The following is an 18,856-nucleotide window of genomic DNA, read 5'->3' on the forward strand; positions in this document are numbered from 1 at the left end:
TGCACTCCCATGTTTATTGCAGCATTATTCACAAGAGCCAAGATATGGAAACAACCTAAATGTCAATAAACAAATGGATAAAGAAGATGTGGTGTGTACATATGTGTGTGTATAATAAAATACTACTCAGCTATGAGAAAGAAAAAAATTCTGCCATTTGTGACAACATGGATGGACCTTGAGGGTATTCTGCTAAGTGAAATAAGTCACACAGAGAAAGACAAATACTGTATGGCATCTCATATGTGAAATAAAAAAACCCCTCAAACTCATAGAAAGAGAGTTGTAAAGTGGTTGCAAGAGGCTGGAAGGTGGGGGAAATAAGGAGTGGTTATTAAAGGGATACAAACTTTCAGCTATAAAATGATTACGTCTGAGGAACTCCCGTAAAACATGGTGATCATAGTTGATAACACTGTGCTGTGTAACTGAAATTTGCTAAGATGGTATAACTTAAATATTCTCACAAAAAGGAAAAGAAGGCAGGAACAAAGGAAGGGAGGGAGGGAGAAGGGAAGGAAAGAAGAGAAACTGGCTCTCAAAAAACTTGGTACAATGTAAAGGCACCTAAGAAAACATCAAATTCACAAAGACACGAATTTGGTTCACTTAGCCCCCACACACATATACGTACACCATAATCCATGCTTTATAATCCATGCTTTATTAGGTTAATAAACACAGAAATCATACATCCAAAACCAGTACTATCTCATATACAAAGATGCTCAGTGCAATATTTTTTAAAATAAAGAAAAAAATGGTTCAAAGAGCAATGTCCTTTAACGAGAAAACAGTTAAATAAATTATCAACCAACAAACTGTCATTGTTATGCACACAACGATAGAATTGGGGCCCAGCATCCTCTCGTCACCCAGGCTGGGCCCTGCCCCACTCTATTCCTCCTGGTTGAGATGGGCTCGGCCAAGAGCATCCCAGTGCAGCCTCCACTGGGATGGCAGATCCTCATTCACCTAATGCAGGTATCCTGTGCACTCCCATCCAGACGCAAACCCCACAGCCCAACCTGCCCACAGAGGAGCATCTACAAGGTCCTAGTCAGGCCCAGAACTCAAATCCCCACTTTCCTACCCTTGGCATTGCATGGATACCCATGAAGACCAGCAGTGGAGACCCCCAAACCCACTGGTAAAACAGCTGAGTGAAGTATGTGAGACAGAGGCCCACAAATCAAATTTTCCCCCAAGGCCTGTTATGCCCCCAGAGGCACCTTCATTTGAATTGGGCTTGCCTCTGAACACCCAGTAATCCCAGATGACACTCTGAAGCCAGAATCAGCTCCCCTCCAAGCAGGTATTTTCCAAGGAGGAAACAAGACAGCTCACAGAAACCCCTATGGCCAGCCAGCACTCAAACATACTATTGAGAGATCTGAGACTCCCAGTTCAGGTTCTAAGCCCAACAGATAGAAACCAAATGGCAAGGTACTAGAGAGATCTCACCTCACCATCCTGCAAGATGACAATGCCTCTGGGATCCTGACAAAAGAGTGTAAGCAGTCTTCTCCCCTAAGTGAAAATGTTAGGGAACTAAAGGAATGGGGCATTCTGGGAACTGGACTTCTAAAAACTTGACACTGAGCAGGGGAGCAAAGCCAGGACCATGACAAGGAAAATCAGCATTTTCCCTTGGTAGAAAACTAGGCCTTATGAGACTACAGCACTGGGTTCATCCAGGGCCTAGTCATATTCTGTCTTCTCACCCTTTCTTTCCCTGGGAGACTGAAGAAAGGCTCATTTTATCTGACTCCCCCTAAACTAAGATAGGACTAAACTAAGATAAATGTGCGGGCATGTATGTAACCTAAAAATTCATTCTCAGCATAATACCCTCCAGTTCCATCCATGTCGTTGCAGTAAGACTGTTGAATCACATATATATTATATACATATATTTGTTCTTAACAAATATATTGTTTTCTATGTTTTTTTGTTTTAAAGATTTCATTTATTCATTTTAGAGAGAGATAGAGAGCACGAGTAGAGGGAGGGGGAGAGGGAGATGGAGAGAGAGAATCTCAAATAGACACTATGCTGAGCATGGAGCCTGATGTGGGACTCAATCTCATGACCCTGAGATCAGGACCTGAGACAAACTCAAGAGTTGGACATTTAACCGACTGAGCCACTCAGGTGCCCTTCTATGGTTTTTTATAGAGAGAAGATCTCATAGTTTTACAGTTTCATCTCCTCTAATGCATCTATCTATAAAGTACTTCTCAATTCCTTCTTGATAGAAGATATAAGTGTTTCATTATCATTCACATGAGCCAAGAAATGTTTGCCAAATTTTCATATCACATATAAACACATATCACAAATTTTAACCTCTACTTATATAGCTACAAAAAACAGCTCTTAGACAAAATGTGACATTAATTACCCCAAATTCAAATATTTTTAAATAAACGCTAACAGAAAATTTGATATTTTGTGAATTTTAAAAAATCTTTCTGAAGCTTTGCTATAAAGCTAATTCTCTTGCACATGAGCCTTTGAAAACACTAATTATGAAAATGCCAGCAGAATTTTAAATACTTTCACTAGGCAATAATACTATATACTGTTGATATTCTAAAAGTAAAAGATTAATAATGTTAATCTTCTTAGTATTCAACAACTTCATAAACATTTAATTGACTCACGCAAAAAACATTTATTGAGTACCAACCATATTTGCCAGGTATTTGTCAGAAAAGTGCTGGAAATCTAAAAGTGAACAAGATAGTCAAGATCTTACCACCACCCACATGTAGCTTATACTCTAGTGGATAAGAACAATGAATAAAGAAATAAATAGAAAAGAAAATGTCAAATCAGGATAAATGTTCTGATGAAAATAAAACTAGATTAGATGATTTTCACAGCTAGCTGTTCTGAGGTGACATTAAAATGAGGCCTAAAAAAAATAATAAAAATAAAATGAGACCTGAATGCCAACAGAGGATGTACAATGAAGATCTAGGGGAAGAAGGTTCCAGATAGAACATCAAGTTCAAGAGCCCTAACATAGGAATGAATTTGGGGTATCTGAGGAAAAGGAAAAAAGCAAGTATAATGTGAGCAAGGGTGAACATGCTAGATACGGGGTAAGCAGAGGTCAGATTGGGCAGAATCTGCTAAAATAAAGAATTGGATTAGAGTCTATGTCCAAAGGCTTTTTGTTTTAAATTTAATTACAGGAAGTTTAAATGTGTGTGAAAAAAAAGAGAACAGAGCAAAATGGATCCACATATATTTATCATCCAGTTTCAACAGTTATCAATTCATGGCCAGTCTTGCTTAATTTGTACCTTTATTCATTCCCCATCTACCCCTCAGACATATCATTTCATTTATACACATTTTAATATGTATTGCTAAAAGATAAGGGCTCTTCTTGCAAATATAGCCCCTATCAATATTACTATCATTAAATCATTATTTTTAATAATAATTTATTAAAATCACCAACTATCTAGCCAGTGTCCAAATTTTCCTGGGTATCAATTTTTCCTAAAGCTCACTGGTTCAAATCAAATCCAAATAAGGTCTAGATACAGCAGTTAATAAGTTTCTTGGTCTTTTAATCTATAGATTATGATTCCTTCACTTTTTTCTCCTTACAATTTATTTGTTGGGAAAAAAAAACTGGGTTACTTCTCCTATAGGCTTTTCCATACTCCAGATTTCCTGATGGCTTCCTCTGTCCATTGTATTTCCTATAAACTGGTAGTTAGATCTGAATGTTTAACCAGATTCAGGTTCAAACTTCTAGCAAAACTACTCCACAGTTGATGTTATGTACCCTGACTGGGATGCATATAATGTGTTCTCTCTACATGCATATATTAGCAGTCAGTAATAATTACTCTTTGATCTATTATAATACTTATTTAGGGGTTGTAAAATATTGATATTATAATTCTATCATTCCTCCTTTATTTATCAACTAAAATACTTCAGTAAATGAAAAACTTCCTTCATCAACCATTTGCTTAACAGTGTAAGAAAAATAGGACAAATACTTGATTCACTTTATTTTTAAGTTTTTCAAATAATAAAACGGATGCTTAGCATACTGGTTAGTTTCAGCACAGAAGTTTTTAAAGATCATTCTGAATACTGTGAGGAGAATACAGTGGTATGTAAGAAAGCAAGAGTGAAGGCACAGATACCACTTAAGGCTCTTGCAGGAGTCTAAATAAATGATGATGGGTTATGCTAGGATGGTAGAGAAGATGAAGAGAAGTAAACAGATTAAAGATATATTTGGAATGTAAAGTCTAGAGGACTTGCTGATAGATTATATATACATGGTAAGGGAAAAAAAAAAAACTCAAGACCAAGTCCCAGGGTTTTGGTCTAAGCACCTTGGTTTATGGGAAACACTAAAAGGAGGAGCAGATTTAGGGAAAATTTAATAAATATTTACCAAATCCTTATTACTGGTTTTCTTTTTCTTTATCCTAACTGAAAATAATTTAAAATTTCAGGAAGTAGTAATAAAATACTGTCTTACAGTATTTTTCAATAATAATGCTTTTTTCCCTAGAATAAAAATAACACCAAGTAAGATAAATTTCTACTGTTTTTCCTCAGACAATTCATTTTCTCACCTTCCCCCCCACACACATATATTAACAAAAGATATGGTGGGTAAAAACTTTTACCCTTGATCTTAGCCAAAAGTCCGAGAAGCGATACTGGGTAGAAAATTTTGAAAGACAGTAATAAATATTATTACTATCTTCTGTATGAAAACAATGAATCGTGGATCACTGCATCAAAAACTGGTTATGTATTGTATGGTGACTAACATAACATAATGAAATTAAATTAAAAAATAAAAACATTTTTTATTTAAGTTCAATTAATTAACATATAGTATATTATTGGTTTCAGAGGCTTGGGCCTGTGATTCATCAGTCTTACAATAAATATTATTTTTTAAAGATTTTATTTATTTATTTGAGAGAGAGAGAGAGAACACAAGCAGGGGGAGGGGCAGAAGGAGAGGGAGAGGCAGGCTCCCCACTGAGTAGGGAGCCCAACATGGGGCCTGATCTCAGGACTCTGGGATCATGACCTGAACCGAAAACAGATGCTTAACCTAACGGAGCCAGCCAGGTGCTCCAGTAATAAATATTATTTTAACCCAGACTGATTATCAATCTCTCACATCAGCTAATAGATCACCACAAATACAATGGATATATGAACAGATGGATACAGAAAAATTAGAGAAACAGAGCTCAAAAACATTAACCAGTTATTTAGTATTAACTTAATCTTGGGGGAAGATGGGCTAATTTTCCATTCTCCCACTTCTAAGTGAGTAATAATAATTCAAATTGTCCTGTTGGGTCCTTTGTCTCTCCCTCAAAGTAAAAGGGAGAATATGGAAGGTTTAGAACAGAAAAGAAAGAGCCTAACCTCAACCTATTATCGACAGAAATAAAAACAGTTAATATTACTTTCTGAATGACAAGACTTCTAGACACAATACCTAAATTTTCATATACAAAATGAATATCAGATTTGCCACAAATCATTTCTTCATATAAAAATTTCATAATGTTATCCTATTTTGATAATATATATTTACAGAATATCTGATTAACTGGCAAGATAAAAATGACAAATGAATCATTCCTATGTAATGAATCATTCTTATATGTATTATACTGACAGGTAACAGCTAAACAAATGCTATTGACTCCATTAGGTCTTATAACTATACTTATGTATAAGTGTAGTTTATTTAATAGTAACTGCATTCTAGGATACAACGTCCTTCTTTTAATATGCGAAGGTAGCTCTGGGTTACATCTCCCCACATCAACACTGCCCCTGTTAACTGGACTCTACTGAACTACTCAGAGCAAAAGAAACAGTTCTGTCAGCTAAAAAACAAACTACAAAGTGAGAAAATAAGATAAACACAAATTCTACATATTACAAATACAGATAAAATATTTCAATAATTAAAGAGAGGAGACACCCTAGACCTATAGGACACTGTTGAAAGAAAGGAGTCTAAGTTCATTTGCAAAAGCTATTATGTCAGAAGAATTTTTTTTAAAAGATTCATAAGATCTTCAATATAAACATTAAAGTATATAGTATTCTATTTCCTGTGTACAGTTATAGAATATTTTGAATTCTGAGATAGAATTTTCTTTAAGTACTATATTTTATCTTACTTTTAATGCTTTTCTTGACATTTATTTTAAAAGAAAGATAATTAACTGTTTTGTGCTTCTGTGTATTTTTCTTACTGAGAATCATGAACGTTTTAATGCAAATCAGCTCCACCAAACATCTTCATAGATGACATAATGTATTCTGAATATCAATTATTCAAAAATGCATAGTCAGAAGATTTCCAAATCATTTGTTTAAACACAGAATGTACAAATATCAAACAATCAAACATTCTCTGTAATACAAAATAGATCCTTTATATTCATGTATATGACATAAGGCTGACTGACTCTTAGCCTTAAATTCTTTTGCTAATCTATATTCTCCATCTAAAATAGCACTTTTTTTTTTCCTCATTCCACTTCATTCCCACTGTCTCCCCCTACCCGTTGGTAAAATTTTCCCTGTTTCTTCTTTCTCATTCTCCCTGTCTAGATGCTAAGCAATCCTCAAAATAAATGACGGTTTGTTTCTCCACCAATCTTCTAATATATTATCCTTAACCTGCATATAAGGTGAGAAACAGTGATGGCTTAGCCTGACAGTAGCAAAGCACATATTTTCAATCCCTTAACCTTTCTCATTGTGATTTCTTTGACCTTCTCTCAAAAATACTTTGTCCCACACTCAACTGTAAAAATTAGTGTAATATAGTTTCCAAGGAGTTGGTTAGAACGTCACCCTAATTACGTTAAATGAGTTAGAGATATGCAGACCCAGAATTTCAAGAATTTCAAGGATTATCTGATCCTGAGGAAAATTGTTCTTGCTGTTTTAGGCTGATTAGTACCAAGACAACAATTTATTACCATAAGGTATATACCTTCCAAGCAAACCAGACCTTTCCATCAATGAATCAGGATATTCATTCATTTTAAGTATTTCAGAATGTTAAACTGCATAGTAAATTCAAAATTGAAATAAAGGAGCTGATAGAGGATATCAATGTAACCTATATTTAGACTCACATGCTTGAAAGAGCCACATAAACCATACACCACTAATTACTTAGGCCACAGGCCTCTCTAGAGACTAATCAATGAAAACTTCACCCTCCATATTTCCTTTTAGCAAGGCATTAATACTTTCTTTTTTACTTTATTCAGTATATTTTCACAATAGCTTATAATTTCCAAACACAGACCTTAAAATATGTCAATTATACTTTAAAGTAACAATTTCTATATGACACTTAGGGAGATATTACTGTGATCAGTAAAATATGTGCAAATTAGATTTTGGGATGAGAAGGCATTCTATTCTGTATGCAGAAATTCTCACTTAAGAATGTTGTCTTACTAATCTTAAGACAATGACTGTTCTTACTTTTCTGTCTCGTACCTTTTTCCCTTTCTTAATGTCAAAGCAATGAAGGAAGGTTATCCTACCACTGGAAGATATTGGAGAAATCATGAAGATACGGGATTATGAAAATAAAAATTGAGCTTTGAGTAAGAAAAGGAACAAGGAATTGAGAACTGGTGCAGATATGCAGGCAAGTGTTGAGGTGGGTGGGGAAAACTAAGTTTTCTGTCATTCTCACTCTTGATACTCAGGACACCCTAAGAAACAGTATCACAGAGGCATTTGAGGAGTTTGGGTTCTTGCATTTGTTAACTACTGTGACACACCAAACAAGCGTGTCTACTTTCAGGAAAACTTCATCCTTATTTCTATATGGACTCTCACAAAAAAATTCTTTTCCAGTTCTTCAAGGTGTTTTCTCTCTAAACTTCGTAGGTCCAGGCAAAAGAATGCCTTCCTCAACCAGGAAATCTTTGGATCAGAAAAGAGCAACACTGAGGGCACGTGGCTGGCTCAGTCAGTGGAACATGCGACTCTTGATCTCAGGGTGGTGGGTTTGAGCCCCACCTCAGGTGTAAAGATTACTTAAAAATAAAGTCAAGAGAGAAGGAAGGCAGGGAGGCAGGGAGGTAGGGAAGGCAGGGAAGGGAGGGAAGGAGGGAGGGGGAGACAGGGACAGAGGGAGAGGGAGAAGGAGGGGAGGGGGAGGGGAGGGGGAGGGGAAGGGGGAGAGGGAGAAGAAGAGGGAGAGAAAAAAAGAAAGAAAGAAAGAAAGAAAGAAAGAAAGAAAGAAAGCAAGCAAGCAGCATTAAGAGCCCAGATGAGAATGCGTACCATAAATATGAAATAGCACCAATGTGGACAATATGTCATTTCCTTCAGGTAGATTCAGCAACCTGACTATGGAAATGGAGAAACTGCAATTCTGATACAGGGATGGGCATCTGAAAGACAAGGAGGACAATGGTGAGAAAATCATCTAAAGGATGATGAACTTCAGGTTCAGTAAAGGGACAGATGGACTCAGAGAAAGTAAAGATGTCAGGATTTAAAGGTCTTGGTGAGATTAAACAGAGAACAACGTCCATTAAGTAAGTTAGGGAGTGAGAAAGCTAGAAGGTTAAAGTCAGAGTAGGACAATGAAATATAGTATTCAGAGGTAGGAGAGGTTCTAATGATAAAAAAAGACTATGCGAAAGGGCTGCTGAAAGAGAAGGAGTCAAAATAAAATTTATAGAAGTTGAGATGAAAGAATCAAAAGACATGACCCAGGATGATGGCATAAGTCAATGTGGAAAGACTGCAGGCCAAATGCCAAAGCTCTTGATAAGTAATGAGAACTGGTCTAAATCCTTGGTAGTAGGTACTTACTTTGTGGTTCACTGGCATTATCTAGGAGCTTGTTAAGAATGCAGAACATAGGGCGCCTGAGTGGCTCAGTTGGTTAAGCGACTGCTTCGGCTCAGGTCATGATCCTGGAGTCCCGGGATCGAGTTTCGCACCAGGCTCCCTGCTCAGCGGGTAGTCTGCTTCTCCCTCTCCCACTTCCCCCCTCTTGTGCTCTCTCTCTCTTTCTATCTCTCTCAAATAAATAAATAAAATCTTTAAAAAAAAAAAAAAAGAATGCAGAACATATGGGGCACCTGGGTGGCTCAGCGTCTGCCTTCAGCTCAGGTCATGATCCCAGGGTCCTAGGATCGAGCCCCAGTTTGAGTTTCCTGCTTAGCGGAGAGCCTGCTTCTCCCTCCCCCTTTGCCCACCCTGCACCCCCACTAGTGCTCTATCTCTCAAATATTTTTTTTTTAAAAAGTAAAAAATTTTTAAAAATTTTAAATTTAAAAAAAAAGAATGCAGAATATAAGGCTTACTGAATCAGAATCTGCATTTTAATAAAAACTTCAGGTGATTTGTGGACAGTCAAGTAATAGATTTTAATAGAAATATAGCTAACAGATAATAGGAAATACACAGGTAGTAAGTGGATGATCCCATAACATGATCATTGAAAGAGAAGTGAGATTGTTTTAATTCAATGGTTAAAGAACATTGGTTTCATAATGCCAGTAGAGAATTAAGCAAATCCTAATAATATTTGTGGAGCTTGAGAATTCAGAGTAAATAAGAATCACATATATTCTTTTAATATGTTGATATGGTTTTCCTATCCCCTTCCTTTATATTTCTCCAGGCTTATCTTCTGTCTTGGGATTTGGTTTTTGTTGTTTTGTTTTCATTTTAGGTTGCCTCCAATTTCTTTTGTAAAAATATAGGATATTTGAAAAATCAATTCAAAAAAGTATTCATATATATACATACATACATATATGTACACTCTTGTGTATCCCTTTCTCTAACCTAATATACTGACCAACTTATTTTCAAAAATTCTATGTATGTCTATCCAATCTTGTTAACATGTCATCTCCACAGAAATATTCTTTGCCTAACCTCCAGTTTTGAAAATGAACATAAATGATCAAATATTATATGACAGAGTTCTCCCCCACTTTCTCCCTGAAATTAAACTTTATGAGACCAGGAATGGATATACCTATACAACAAAACACAATTCTGAAGAATATCTATTCATAAATCACTATAAAAAACTCCAAAGAAAAAGAGAAACTGGAAAGCTTAGCTCATTTTAAGACATTTCTTCATACAGGAAATAAAAAACTTTATTCCTAACCTACTAATCAACTAACAAACACTTTAAGTGCTACCAGAAATACTAAAATTTGAAGGTAATTCCTCTCCTCAGACATCAGGTGACACACTCCTGCCTTGGACTGTCCAGATTATCATTACCTTCTTGGCAGAAAGAAAATACATGGAGAGATATTTAAATCTATTCTTCAAAGTACCTGGAAGCATACCAAATAACAGAGTATAAAATAAAAACAGGAGTGGAAAGACAAGGAACTGTTGAAGGCCCATCCCAATCATCTGAATCTGAGAATCAAGCTCACAAAATTTAGTTTATAAAAAAGCAAAGCTCACATGACAAAACCACTTATCACAAACTCTGTAAGGTTGTAGCCTCTGATGAAATAGATACCCAATGACTGAAAAACCATGTAACTGGCCATCTCTTATCTCAGTTCTCCAAATAATTTGACTTCCAAATTTTTTTTCCCCTGAGTAGTTAAGCTCCTGTTGCATTTTTTTTTTAAGATTTTATTTATTTATTTGTCAGAGAGAGAGCACAAGCAGGGGAAGCAGCAGGCAGAGGGAGAAGCAGGCTCCCTGCTGAGCAAGGAGCCCAATGAGGGACTCGATCCCAGGAGCCCGGAATCATGACCTGAGCCAAAAACAGACGCTTAACCGACTGAGCGACCCAGGTATCCTGCATTCGTGATATATATAGCCTGAAGGTAAAACAAATCACAATAATTTAAGTGAAACTGAGGACATAAAATACCTTGTTCAGAATATGTGAGTCATGACATAAGTAGTGACAGTTATTTTTAAAGTTAGTATTGACAACCTAAAAGCACTCAAATTCTCAAGTGTTGTATTTAAATATAAAGGTAATCATGCAAAATTTATAGAAGGCCAGCAGTGAACCATTACTTTTATTTCTGAAGTAAAAAGTGAACTTCCAAATGAAAATGAAGAGCAATTTCAAAGAAAAAATAAATAAATGAAACAGAAAGGTCAGATATAGAAGGGTTATGGGTTCAAACTGCCTATACTCTTTTCTATAAAGAAAGAAAGAAGTAATTCAACTATTAATTCAACTAGCATGACCAGAAAATTTTAATCATTATTGTAGTCCTGGGTATGTGCTAATGAAAACATGAATAAGTAGGATGCTTATGGAGATCACTGTCAAATTTTAGGGTAGTGGTAATACATACGGTCTCTCGATTTACAACCAAGGTGCCACTATAATTAAGTATTGGAACAACTGGATATCCATATGAAAAATATAATTAACCTTCACCTATTTCACACCATTTTAAATATTAATTTGAGAGGGATCATAGACCTAAATGTGAAAGCTGAAACAATCAAGCTTCTAGAAGAAAACATGGCGGGGGGGGGGGGGGAGATGTGGTAACTGGGTGCTGGACATTAAGGAGGGCACGTGATGTAATGAGCACTGGGTCTTATATAAGACTGATGAATCACTGACCTCTACCTCTGAAGTCAATAATACATTATATGTTAATTAACAGAATTTAAATTTTTAAAAATTTTAAAAATGCAAAAAAAAGAAAATATAGGGGAATATTTTTGTAAGGAGGGTAGGAAAGAGTTCTCAATACATAAATCTACATGAAAAAAATTTGATAAACTAGACTTTATCAAAACAAAGAATATTTTATATCAAAAGTTACCACTAAAGAAGTAAAGATACAAGCCACAAATTAAGAGAATTGTAATACATCTGACAAAGGGCTCATATAATAAATTCCTATAAATAAGAAAAAGACAAACAATGCAATTTAAAAATGGACAGAAAACACAGACACTTCATAAAAAGGAGATCCAAAGAGCCAATAAGCATTACTCAATGAGAAAAGGAATATTAAAACCATAATGAGCTATCACAACATACCCAACAGAACTGCAAAGAGAGAGATCATACCAAGTGTTACAAGGATGTAGAACTCCCCTATATTGACAATCGGATATTAAATTGGAACAACCACTCTGTAAAACTTCTTTGGCAAAAAACACTAAAATTTAACATACATTCACTCCAAAACCCAGCAATCTCACATCTACATATATACCAAAAATGAAATTAATGCATCTATATACCATAAAGTATACATAAGAATGTTTATAGCAGCATTATTCATAATAGCCCCAAACTACAAACAATCCAAATAACAAAGAGAAAGGATATATTGTGGAATACTATATAGCAACAAAAAAGAACAAAGGAACCAAGGGACAGAAATGGAAACACTGCAGGCTCCTGAACTTCCCTCCTCCCACAGACACAACAAATGTACAGCAACACACAAAGTAATTCCCTCTAAGTGAAATCCAGAAAAGCTGGGCGATATGGTTTCACTTATATGTGGAATCTAAAAAACAAAATAAATAAACAAACAAAAAACCAAAAAGAAACAGACTTATAAATACAGAGAACAAACTGGTGGTTGCCAGAGGGGAGGGGCATGGGGAGATGGGCAAAGCAGGTGAAAGAGATTAAGAAGTACACACTTATTTAAAGTAAGTCACAGGGATGAAAAGTACAGCATAGGGAATATAGTCAATAATATTGTAGGGCCCCTGGGTGGCTCAGTTGGTTAAGCGACTGCCTTCGGCTCAGGTCATGATCCTGGAGTCCCTGGATCGAGTCCCGCTTCAGGCTCCCTGCTAAGCAGGGAGCCTGCTTCTCCCTCTGACCCTCCCCCCTCTCATGTGCTCTCTCTCTCATTCTCTCTGTCAAATAAATAAATAAAATCTTCAAAAAAAATTAAAAAAAAATAATAATAATAATAATATTGTAATAACATTGTATGGTGACAGATGGTAACTATACTTACAGTGGTAAATATTGCATAATGTATAGAATTATTGAATCACCATGGTGTACACTTGAAATTAACATTGTTTGTCAACTACACTTCAATAATAAAATTTAAAAACATATTCCAATGGTATTTTTTTCTTTCAAGATTTTATTTAAATTCTAGTTAGTTAACATATAGTGCAATATGTTTCAGGGGTCCAATGGTATTTTTCACAGAAATAGAACAATCCTAAAATTTGTATGGAATCATAAAAGACCCTGAATAGCAAAAGCAATCTCAAGAAAAAAGAACAAAGCTAAAGGTATCACACTTCCTGATTTCAAACTATACTACCAAGCTATAGTAATCAAACAGTATGACACTGGCAAAAAACAGATGCATAGATTAGTGGAACAAAATAGAGGCCAGGAAAAAATTCAAGCATATATGTCCATAAATTTTCAACAAAGGAGACAAGAATATACAATGGAGAAGATAGTGTCTTCAATAAATGGTGCTGAAAAACTGGAAAACCACATGCAAAAGAATAAAACTGGGCCTCCATCTTACAGCATATACAAAAATCAACTCAAACTGTATTAAAGAATTGAAAGTAGACTAGAAACTGTAAAGCTACTACAAGAAAACAGGGACAAGCTCCTCGAATCAGTCATGGCAATGATTATTTGGATTTGACACCAAAAGCAGAGGAAACAAAAACAAAAATAAACAAGTGGGACTACATCAAACTAAAACACTTCTATTCGGCAAAGGAAACCATCAACAAAACAAAAATGCAGCCTATGGAAAGGGAAAAAATATTTATAAACCATGTTATCTGACAAAAGGTTAATATCTAAAATATACACTCATATAACTCATTAGCAAAAAAATCACATTTTAAAATGGGCAAAGGATAAATCTTTAAAAAGGGGGGGGCGCCTGGGTGGCTCAGTCAGTTAAGCCTCTGACTCTTGGTTTTGGCTCAGGTAATGATCTCACAGGTCGTGAGATGGAGCCCCACATCGGGCTCCATGCTCAGTGGGGAGTCTGCTTGAAGATTCTCTCCCTCTGCCCCTCCCCCAACTCGCTTTCTCTCTCTCAAATAAATCTTTAAAAAAATAAAATAAAATAAAATGGACAAAGGGCTTAAATAGACACTTTTCCAAAGAAGATATACTAATGGCCAACAGGTTACATGAAAAGGCACTCAACCTCACTATCACCAGGGAAATGCCAATCAAACAATAATGAGATATCACTTCCATCTGTCAAGATGTTTATTATCCAAAAGATAAGAGGTAAATGCTGGCAAGGATGTGGAGTAAAGGGAAATCTTATACAATAGTGGTGAAAATGTAAATTGGTAAAGACATTATAGAAAACAGTATGGAGGTTCCTCAAAAATTAAAAATAGAACTACTTTATGATCTAGAAATCCCACTTCTGGGTATAGATCTAGAAACAAAATCACTATCTTGAAAAGGTATCTGTACTCCCATGTTCAGTCCAGCACTATTCACAATAACCAAGATACGGAAACAACCTAAATGCCCTTTGATGGATGAATAAAGATGTGATGCATATATACAATGGAGTATCATTCAGCCTTTAAAAGGAATGAAATCCTGCCATTTGTAACAACATGGATGAACATGGAGAGCATTATATAAATTAAAGCAAGCCAAACAAAGACAAATACTGCATGGTATCACTTATATGTGTAAATCTTTGGGAAAAGGAAGTTAAATTCACAAAACAGAGTAGAATGGTGGTTACTAGGGGCAGAGGGATAGGGAAAATAGGGAAAGAGTAGTAAGAGGATCCAAACTTTCAGTAACATGATAAATAAGGTCTGAGGATATAATATGCAACATGGTGACTACTGTTGATAATATTGTATAATTGAAATTTGCTAAGGAAGAACTTATGTTTGCAGACACACACACACACACAAAAGTATGTGAGAAGATGGATATGTTAATAAACTTGGTGTGAATTCTTTCACAATGTATACACATACCAAATCATCATGTTGTACACTGTAAATATACTGTAATTTTATTTATCAATATGCCTCAATAAAGCTGAAAATAAAGAAGAAAACATCAAGGATTCATGTAAAAACACGGATGGATCTCATAGCATTTTGTTGAAAGAAAATAGTAAGACATACAAGGTTCTATTACATGAAGTTTAAGGACAAGCAAAACTCATAAATACTTAAGGAAGTAATACACTAAAGTAGACCTAAAACGTTCTCGCCACACACATAATAAAGAATCGTTAACTATGTAGGACAATGCATGCATTAATTAACCTTATTGTGATAAACATTTCAAAGTATATGTATGTCACGTCATCACACTGTACACTTCAAATATATACAATTCTATTTCTCAATTATACCGTGCTGAAAAATAAACATGCATGGATGTATATATAAATATCAATCAATCAGTCAATCATATACTAGTTACCTCTGAAGTAAGCACTGAGTAAAAAGGCACAAAAGGGTAAGGCACCCTGGGTAATTAAAAATATACTAGATCTTGATCTGGGTAGCAGTTATGCAGGTGTGTATAATATACTAAGACTAGTGCACCTTACATATTTCACTGTTAAATAGTTCTAAAATGGTTTTAAATAGTTTTTAATAGTTTTAAAATTAGGGTGTTGGAAAAAAGGCAAAAGCAAGTGTCAAAAAAAATCTGAAGGGAAAAGTAACATCACAACTGGCTGCCCAGTGCTTTTGGGAAGCAATATGGCTTTTTACACACACCCAGTGCTTTTGGGAAGCAATATGGCTTTTTACACACACACATACTTACGTGTGTGTGTAAAAGAAAAAGTCTCTGCCATACACAGAAAATATTTTTCATGCAAATACTTTTTTTTTTTTAAAGATTTTACTTATTTATTTGACAGAGACACAGCAAGAGAGGGAACACAAGCAGGGGGAGTGGGAGTGGGAGAAGCAGGCTTCCCTCAGAGCAGAGAGCCCGATGCGGGGCTCGATCCCAGGACGCCGGGATCATGACCTGAGCTGAAGGCAGACGCTTAACGACTGAGCCATCCAGGTGCCCCTATACAAATACTTTTAATGGGGAGACAAACAAAACACTAAATTTCTAATAATGGGGAGAAGTTGGGAAGATTCAGTTATATATACTCACTCTGAACCTACAGCTATCATAATGGTGTTACCATTTATTGAGAGGTTTTACGTGCCACTGTGGCAGTTTGTAAAACAGGCTTCAGATATTCATCACCCAAGTGAAATATAAACAAGTGATCTACTTGTCTGACTGTTCAAGATTATGAATGTATACTTACCCTGATTTTTAAAACCATGAAAGCAGTTCTGCTTCTCAGTTAAAAGAATTAGTGGGAGACAGCTAAACAACAGGCACCAAATAGAGAGATACTGTTCCCCCAGACACTTCTGTTACTGAACCATACATTCAAATGTTTTTAGTCCCTGGTTCAGATACCATTTGTGAAAGTAAACAAGGTAGAAGTGACAGCATATAATCCATAATTTTCCTACTGCTTGAAATAGCTGCCCTTGCCTAATATATATTCATTCTGCATGGAAAGCTACTAGCTCTACAGCAATAACAAAACGACACAAAGAAATTGACCTGAGCAGTAGTTCTTAGCCAGGTGCAGTTCTGACCTCATCCCCACCACAGGGCATTGGCAACGTCTAGAGAAAATTTTAATTGGCACAAAGGGGGCTGCTATGGACATTTAATGGATAGAAGTCAGATATTCTTCCAGTGCCCAAGACAGCCCTATCCTCCTCCAAACAAAAAACTATCCAGTCTAAAATGTCAATAGCAAAATTGAAAAACTTGAATTATGAGTTGCCTGATAATAAAATTTTATGTTAGCAGACCATCCCTGACTTGTCTTCTTGGCTATAATCTGAAGGTCAACGGCTAGATCTATAGCATTTATAAAAGACAGGCAGCTAGCAGAAACCCTGAGTAGATACAAAACCATTCTTGGAACCTTATCTGTGACTGAGGTACATGGTATTCCTGCTACTACATTTCATATCCTCTATTATACATAATATCCAACATCTACTTAAAACATGGTAGCCAAAGCAATAGTCAGAGGAGTATTTATAGTATATTTATGACTCAAAACAAGATTCAATTAAAAATTTAGAAAATAATAAACCTTGAGAAAATAGAAGAGGAAAGTAATTTAAAACTGAAGAAATGTATGCTATATAAAACCAAAAAGCTAGAAGTTTAACCTTGAGAGTAAACCATTACAAAAATATATTTTAACAGAAGAAAATTATAGACTAACATCCCCCCATAAGCACTGAAAGAAAACCCTTAAATTATTAGAAAAAGAAATCCAGCAAAATAAAAAAATGAAATACATCACGACAAAGTAGAATTTAATCTTAGGAATACAAGGTTGGTTTAATCTACAAAAACCAACATAGTTTATCAATTGGCAGAATAAAGAAGAAAAACTATTTCATCTTATCAACAGATGCAGAAAAAGTATTAGACAAATACCTATTATTAATAAAGACTTTTCAGCAAACTACGAACAGAATTATCTGAAGCAGATGGATAGTATCTGTGAAAAAAGTATAGCTAACACTATACTTAATGATGAGATATTAAATGCTTTTCCCCAAAGATCAGGAACAAGGTGAAGAAATCCATTCTTACCACTTCTATTCTATGATGTACTGAAAAATCTTAGTCAGTGCAATATGACAACAAAAAGAAATAAAAAGCATAAATATTGAATTTCTAACAATGGGAAAAAGTTGAAAGATTGAATTATGTAGACTCACTCTGAAATACACAGCTACTGAAATGAGTTACCATTTATTGAGAGAATGTTTCATGTGCAACTATAGCAGTTTGTGAAGCATGCTTCAGATATTTACCACAAGTGAAATATAAACAAGTAATATGCTTTTCTGACCAAGGTTCTTTATTCCTAGATGCAGAAGACCCTATGAAATATACACAAATTATCAGATTAAATAATTTAGTAAGGTAGTAAGAAACCAGATCAATATATAAAATTGGATTGTGTTTCTATATACTGGCAAAACAAAATTAAAATGAAATTTAAAATATTTAAAGTAAGCCTAACAAAAGAAATGCAAGTTTACTAAACTACGAAATACTACTGAAGTTTTTTTACAAACCTAAATAAATGACAAGATATATAATGCTTACAGATCAGAAGACTCAATGTTGTTATGATAGCAATTCAGTCCAAACTGAGCTACAGATTCCACATAATCCCTAGCAAAATTCCAGCAAACTTTTATTTTAAAGAAGTTCACAAGCTAATTTTAAAATTTCTATGGAAATGCACATGATCTAAAATTCCCAAAACAATCTTTAAAAAGAAAACAAATCTGAAGTTTTACACCACAGCAATCAAGAACACATAGTATTGGTATGAGGCAGATAACAAAATAAAGAATCGAAAAACAGATCCCACCACATACTCACACGGATATCTATCTATCTATCTATCCACCCACCCACCCACACATATACATGGACAATGTGCAGGTAAGGGCAATAACCCCTTCACCTGCACAGTCAAAAATCCACATATAATTTATGACTCTCCCAAAATATAACTACTGATAGCCTACTAATGCTTAGAAGCCTTAATGATGACATAAACAATTAACACATATTTTGTATGTTATGTGTATTATATACTGTATTCTTCCGATAAAGTAAGCTAGAGAAAAGAAAATTCTATTAAGAAAATCATGAGGAAGAGAAAATAAATTTAGTACTGTACTGTATTCACAAATAAATCGATGTATAAGTGGACCCATGCAGTTGAAATCCATGTGGTTC

At 35.1% G+C, this 18,856-nt stretch overlaps 1 protein-coding gene and 1 pseudogene across 6 annotated transcripts in view; one reads left to right on the forward strand and one right to left on the reverse strand.

The window, feature by feature from the left end:
* The window catches only part of NUBPL (nucleotide binding protein like), a 148,596-nt gene that overhangs the window by 16,505 nt on the left and 113,235 nt on the right, over positions 1 to 18,856 (reverse strand). The window lies entirely within an intron of this gene.
* Positions 957 to 1,665, forward strand: LOC118003600 (annotated as a pseudogene).

Source organism: Mirounga leonina, unplaced genomic scaffold (assembly GCF_011800145.1).
Source record: "Mirounga leonina isolate KUSES-001 unplaced genomic scaffold, KU_Mleo_1.0 Mir_91, whole genome shotgun sequence".
Classification (NCBI taxonomy): Eukaryota; Metazoa; Chordata; class Mammalia; order Carnivora; family Phocidae; genus Mirounga; species Mirounga leonina.